Source organism: Portunus trituberculatus, chromosome 22 (assembly GCF_017591435.1).
Source record: "Portunus trituberculatus isolate SZX2019 chromosome 22, ASM1759143v1, whole genome shotgun sequence".
Taxonomy (NCBI): domain Eukaryota; kingdom Metazoa; phylum Arthropoda; class Malacostraca; order Decapoda; family Portunidae; genus Portunus; species Portunus trituberculatus.
In genome coordinates, this window is record NC_059276.1 from 1,994,032 (window position 1) to 2,001,410 (window position 7,379).

Sequence of the window (7,379 nt, forward strand, 5' to 3'; positions counted from 1 at the left end):
GAAAATAGAACAAATGGCAAGGAAATGGGAAAGAAAGGGATAGGAAAGGAGGAAAAGAAGGAAATAATTGGGAGGAGGAACATAGCTAAGTAAACAAGGAAAGGGAAGAAAAATCTTAAGTCAAGAGAAAGGAAGAAATGGACGGAAGGAGGGAAGGAATGAAGAGAACAATGAAAAAGTGGAAGGAAAAGGAATGAAGGAAAAAAAGAAAAATGAAGAATTTAATCAAACGAGAGAAAAGAGAAGGGAAAGAAAAAACAATTAATTGTGGAATAGAAGGAAATTAAGAAGGAAAACAAAGAGAAAAGTGGGAAAAATGATGGAAAATAAGAGGAAGGATGAAATGTGAAGTGAAAAAGAGAAAGAATAACAAATAAGGATAAATGAGGAAAGAAGAGACACTGAGAAAATAAAAGGTGGTAATCAAGAGAAACAGATAAAAGGAGGGAAGAAAATGAAAAATGACAAGAATAAGGTAGAGAAAGGAAAAGAGATGAAAGGGAAAATGATAATACGAAAAAAAAGGAAAACAGGAGAAAGTGAATAGCGAAACAGACTCACAATTTTAGTTTCACTGGCTGGGAAGTTTGCTGAATTTTCATTATTACCATTATTATCATTACCATCCTTATCATTATTATCATCACCACTGCCGTTATCATTGACTGGCCTATATCACAGCAGCTTATTATGAATTCTGGCTGGGAAGATTTTATCATTATCATTATCATTATTATCATTATTACTGTTGTTATTGTTATTGTTGTTAGTTAGTTAGTAGAATTATCTTTATAAGTTTTAGTATCATCATCATCACCATCATTTTCTGCATATTAGTGGAAGCAGACATCATTACCATTGTCATCATTGTCATTAATATCATTAGCAGTATTAGCATTAATTGATTGGAGAAATGAGTAGAGGCAGTTATTGTAGCATTATTAGTAGTGTTGTAGACTCAGTACCTTCATTGTTGTTATCATTTTTACTATTATTGCTATTGCTATCATTATTATTATCATTATTGTTACTATTATTATTATTATTACCATTGTCATCACGTTGAACCTGAGGCAATACCAGGAACAATGTTGTATCAAGATAATTAAGTCAGTGCTTGAATACACACACAAATCTCGTTTTCTTTCAGCTAAAACAGTGACGCAGCGTTAAGCATTCAAAGCAGGAGGAAAACACGGAATAACGCGAAAAATGGACCAAAGAGAGTCAAGTAAAGAGCAATTAAAGCAGCAATGATAAAAACTCGGCTCTTGTGAACTTTCTGTGACGGAAGGAAGGAAAGGCTACAAAAAATAAGAAATATGAAAACAAAAAGGAAAATTAAACACGAAGAAAACAAGAAACGAGAGAAAAATAGGAACAGAAAACAAGAATGATAAAAACACGACATAGGTAAAACATCAAACGAGAAAGAAAAGAAATAGAGAATAATATAAACAAAAACAAGGAGAAAGAAAAGAAAAATATAGACGTTGGTCGTTTGTAGGTCGTCAGCGGAGAGCGAGGAGGAGGAAGTCGTTCACCACAAGTCGTTCCGCGCACCATTACGACCCCACAAACACTCCTCGGGAAGATGTTTAAGTCGTGGCGCCGAGTGTCGAGAGACGTCGATTTGCACCACAAGAAGTCGAGTAGTTTGAATGTACAGTTATTGGACGGACGTGGGGGAGAGGGTCGAGTGGGAAGGAGGGAGGGGTATGTCGATTTATGGGGGGAGGAGATCTTTAGTAGTAGTAGTAGTAGTAGTAGTAGTAGCAGTAGTAGTAGTAGTAGTAGTAGTAGTAGTAGTAGTAGTAGTAGTTAGCAGTTAGTAGAAGTAGTAGTGTTAGTAGCAGTTTGTTTGATCTGCTGCAGTCTCTGACGAGACAGCCAGACGTTACCCTACGGAACGAGCTCAGAGCTCATTATTTCCGATCTTCGGATAGGCCTGAGACCAGGCACACACCACACACCGGGACAACAAGGTCACAACTCCTCGATTTACATCCCGTACCTACTCACTGCTAGGTGAACAGCACCTACACGTTAAAGGAGACACCCAAATATCTCCACCCGGCCGGGGAATCGAACCCCGGTCATCTGGCTTGTGAAGCCAGCGCTCTAACCACTGAGCTACCGTGCCGCAGTAGTAGTAGTAGTAGTAGTAGTAGTAGTAGTAGTAGTAGTAGTAGTAGTAGTAGTAGTAGTAGTAGTAGTAGTAGTAGTAGTAGTAGTAGTAGTAGTAGTAGTAGTAGTAGTAGTAGTAGTAGTAGTAGTAGTAGTAGTAGTAGTAGTAGTAAAAGCAGTAGTAGCAGTTGTAGCAATAGTCAGAAAAGGTCATATATTGAATAAGTTATGAGGAGCAAAAGAGAGAAGGTGGCATAAAGAACAGAGAGAAGAAAGGTAAGAAGAAAGAAAGAGAAGCATAAGAGATAAAGGATAAGGAAGAGAGGAACGGAGAAGATCAAAGAACTCAAAGGAATAAAACACGTTGAGTAAAAAAATAACAGTAGAGAGAGAGAGAGAGAGAGAGAGAGAGAGAGAGAGAGAGAGAGAGAGAGAGAGAGAGAGAGAGAGAGAATAACCTAGTAATAACAAATAGAACAGTATCAAGATAAGAAATAGTAGGAAAAAAATCGATATACAGAATTTGAGATACGGCAAAAAAAAAAAAAAAAAAAAAGAAAGAAAGAAAGAAAAGAGAAAGAAATCAGGTGAAAATGTAAGAGAGTACATTTTAGGATTGACAGATGGGAAGACAGTCTGAGAAAGAAACATTTAGCGGACCTTGTGTGCGTGTGCGTGTGCGTGTGTGTGTGTGTGTGTGTGTGCGTGAATATATACAAAAGAAATACACCGCACAGTCTTCACATACAGCTTACTATACGCAGAACACTAGAATATATTAGTGTAGTTTTATATCACATCAGGTTTTGCGATTTGAATTAGTCAGGACATTATATTAAATTCCGGATTCAAGGAACTACACAGTAAAAGTCCAGGCAAGGAAAGGACGAAAAAATATAATTCTTTATTCGCACATTAAATTTTCATTCCTCTTCCGATCACCTTCTTGAAATTTTAAAAGGGTCTATTGCATCTCTCCCTGCTCGGCCTTTTACAGTCTGGTTGCGTCTCTCTCTCTCTCTCTCTCTCTCTCTCTCTCTCTCTCTCTACTTTTAAACCTTCTTTTTTGACATTTTGCTTTCTTGTGTTATCTTCTCTCTCTCTCTCTCTCTGTCTATCTATCCTTTCCTCTTTTCTTTCGTTTCTATTTTCAAACCTTGTTTCTTGACTTCTTGCTATGGTGTATCTCTCTCTCTCTCTCTCTCTCTCTCTCTCTCTGTCTCTCTCTTAGCACACACACCGTCAATCGAATCCAGCTCAGCGCCTCCCTTTCCTTGTGCTTCGCTGCAAATTAACCCTTAGGACGCGAGCCTGGATACGCAAGACACTGGCGACGGTAAGAGAGGGAGAGGACGTGGGCGGCGTGGATGGGCGTGGGTGGCTTGGGTGGGGCGGGTACTCACTGCGCCTCATAAATATTTGATCGTGCCGCTTCACTTCCACACGGAGGAACGAAGACTGTCGGTTCGATTCCATTCGTAAAAGAACTTTCATTCCTCTCGATAACCTTATTGAACGGAACGAGGAGGAGGAAGAGGAAAAGGAGGAGGAGGAGGAGGAGGAGGAGGAGGAGGAGGAGGAGGTAATGGTGGTCGTGGCATGATTCCTACATTTAAATTTATTCTTCTGTGCTCTATTACTCTCTTTTTTCTTCATTGTATTATTGGTGCATTGATTCCTCCATTCTTTTCTTCTCTCCTATTGTTTTTTCTTTCTCTTTTCTCTTCTCTCTCTCCTGCTTCTTCTCCCTTCCTAACTTTATTTTTGGTCTCTTCCTCTTTTTTTTTTCCTCTTTGCTCTTCCTCTTCCTATTTGTTTTGGCTTTTTCTTTGTATTCTTCCATTTATAGTTCTTGCTGCTTTTTATATTACCTTCATTATAATCGTCCTTGCTCTGTCTCAAGCTCTTCCTCCTTCTCTTTCTCTTTCTTTTGCGAATTTCACATCAATTTTTCTTTCTTTTATTCGACGTTCTCCTTCTCCTTGTCTTTTTTTCTCCTCTTCCTCCTCCTTCTTCTCTTCTTCACGTTTTCCTTTTTTTACTTTTCTATTCCTCATATTTATATTTCTTCCTAACTCTCGTTCTCTTGTCCGCTTTTTTTTTTTTTGTCCAGCCACTCCTCTCTTACTTTCTCCTCTACATCGTTTTCCTCTTCCTTCTCTTTTTTTTTCCTCATATCTGTATTTCCATTCCTTCTTCCTCTCCCTTCCCTTTATTCTGTTCCATCTCTCTCTGTCCCTTACTCCTCCTTCTACTCCTCTTCTTCTTCCTCCTCCTCCTCAATAAAACGCGGGCCGTCGTCTGCCTGAGCAGTGCTGGCGTCTTTCTCAACAAGGCATAAAGACAAGGACGAGGACATTTGGCATTGGATATATACATACATACAAGGTGTAGCAGAGGAGAGCGCGCGCAACTCTTTCAACGATTTTCCGAAAAGTGTGTTCGTTCCCAGATTCAAAAATTGTTACTTGCCTTGAGATTTCCGGGTTGAGAAAGTTTTGTCAATAAGAAACTGAACGAAATGAAATAAAAAAAAAAAATGTAAGAGTGAAAGAGAGAGAAACTAATAATGATAAAGTAAACTCAATTCGATGATATCCCATTTCGTTTAATCTTCTCTCTAGTGTAATTCTGAACTTTTTCCATTATGATTCGCTCTACATTAAGTTCGGTATGGATGGAATTAATGTTTTTTCCAGCCTTTTTTCTTGACTCGTTTTATTCCATTTTGTAACGCTTTGATCATTATGTATTCAATTGATGATATTACATGAAACACTTAGGGAATGAGTGCCTTTATTTTTTCATTCTGATGGAATTACCTTCAGCCAGATATGAGAGACAGACAGACAGACAGACAGACAGATAGACAGACATACAGAGTTAAAAAAAAACTGTGTGTTGATTAAACTAGAAAGAATTAAAGTCGATAGACAGACCGAGAGAGAGGACGAGTAAAATAACAGTCATGTAAATGGACAAAGAAAATAAGATGCCCAAAACAACAATTGACTTGCCAGAAAAGAAGAAAAAAAAAAAAACGACAGCCAGACAGAAGGAAAGATATAGACAGATAAGATAAAAAGATAAATAAACCAGAGACAGAATAAAAGACCAGACAGACAGACAGACAGACAGATGCGACAGTATAAAACAGTAGCGTAAAATAAACAATCACGTGATCTTATGCCAGCAAACCAGAGGGAGGGGAGGAGGAAGGGAGGGAGAGAGCAGGGAAAAGGGGGGAGTTATGGCCGCCCACAGAGGTGATTGGGCGGCTTCTGAAAGTAAACAACAGGTATTGTGTAGCGCCTCTCACCTGCCAGCGCCCAGGTAACGAGGAGAGGGCGCCGTGACTCACCTGTTACCTACAAATTCACACCTGTGCATTCAATCTCCATGGAATGTTGTTAACTACTTCATGGAATACACCTGTTTCTTTATCACCTGTGCTTTGTGTCTGCGTGGAATTACTTGACTGATTTCAAGATAGGAGTTATTTTTGTTTAGATTGTCTCATATATCTCACCTGTTACCTATTCACACCTGTTTGTTTCTAGTGAAGTGAGGATTATTTGTCTACGCATTGATTTCTTACTGTTAGTCACTTCACCTGCCTGTTTTACCTATTCACTCCTGTACAATTAATTTCACCAGCATATTCTTCCATTAAGGTGAAGGTTAGTTTGTTACTCATTAATTTTTGGAATGTTTCTCTTGTATTCTTTATTTCTTACTGTCATGTTGTTTTATTTACACCTGTTCATTCAGTCTCACCTGCATGTGCTCTTATTAAAGTGGATATGTAGTTATTTGATTTTGAAATATTTATGTTCTTTTGTTTTCTCTATGTTTTCATCTCATTTATTTGCTTCACTTGTTACCTGTTCATTTAGTCTGACCTTTACTTGATTATTAAAGGAAATATTTATCTTTGCAATTTACACCTGTTATTTATTGACCTTGATTTAAATGTTTTTTTTATATTCTAATTCATACTTTTTCTTTTCTTTAATTAGTGGCACAGCTATACATCACTTTAAGGAGATGAATAATATTTCTTTTACTATTTTATTTACTATTTTATAACCATTAGTTTTGCATTATTTTCATTTATACATTTATTCTATTTCATGATGTATTTTTTCAACGTTTTTTTCTTTTCATTATTCCTGCATTTATTTTGTAATGTGATGAGACGAGTCACTGCCGAGTCAACACCAGGCGAGTCACTGCCGCTCATTAAGGAACACCAGGCGAGTCACGAAGTCCTCTCACTCTGGTCCATGGCAAGCTGGCGGAACACTCACTCCTCTGTCACGACGAGTGGGGAACCTCATCGCTGAACCAAAAAAGAAAGATAAATAGAAAAAAAGAATAAAAAAGGCGCTAAAATGTGACACTCGTGAATTTATCTCCGGCCTCAGTTTAATTTCTCAGCGTTTAATTCTCTAGGAGGGAATTTGAATATACACGCAGCCAACACTCACGTATGTTTTGTTTTATAAGTATATTTATACATGATCCTCCTCAGAAGGTTCAAGGATCACTGTGTTGTCTCGAGGGTTCATTGGGAGCTTCGCTGATTCGAGGAAATGCATCGAACCTTACAGCAGCAGAATCTACCCTCATTGTTATTTTTCTTCAGCGGAGAGGGAAAAATATATACTGTATATATTGCTTCATATGAACGCAGCCATGCAAGAATCGCACACCAGAACACACGAGAACACACGAGAACATGCCAGAACACGCCAGAACACACGCCAGAACACACGTGCCTCTTAATAGTGAAGGACTGATAGATGAACAGCAGCAGAACACCGCCCTTGCCTCCCTGTTACTCCCCCACCCCCTCCACGCAGCGAGAGAGGCGCGGCAGCAAAAGGGAGGCGGCTCAGGCCAGGTGGTTCAAGTGGATTCGAACCCTCGACAGTGGTTCACGGTTCCACAAGGCGAATAGTGGTGGAACCTTGGAGTGATTTCAAGATTAGCAACATGTACGGACAAAAAACACTTTGGAATGCATCGTGGTGGAGCGCACACACACACACACACACACACACACACACACACACACACACACCTCCTTTACCAGTTATGGGCGCGCGATGCTTCACCGCCTCCCGTGCTTCATAGGTGGAGGGTGGAAGCAGCGGCGGGAGCAGCGCCTCCTCGGCTGTTTACACCTTGTTATCGACGCGGGTAAACACCGCCAACACTCCGTCAGCCTCGCACACGCTCGCATTTTA

The 7,379-nt window shown here is 39.4% G+C and overlaps 1 protein-coding gene across 3 annotated transcripts in view; it reads right to left on the reverse strand.

Annotated features, from left to right (window-relative positions):
• Positions 1-4,298: 4,298 nt before the first annotated feature.
• LOC123507484 (carbonic anhydrase-related protein 10-like) overlaps positions 4,299-7,379 on the reverse strand; it is a 229,984-nt gene continuing 226,903 nt past the window's right edge. For 2 of the 3 annotated variants that reach the window (XM_045260394.1, XM_045260393.1), the window contains exon 8: positions 4,299-7,379. This exon is cut by the window's right edge and continues 1,347 nt beyond it. The gene's annotated coding sequence lies outside the window, so the exon portion shown is untranslated. The other variant, XR_006675661.1, reaches the window with a different exon arrangement.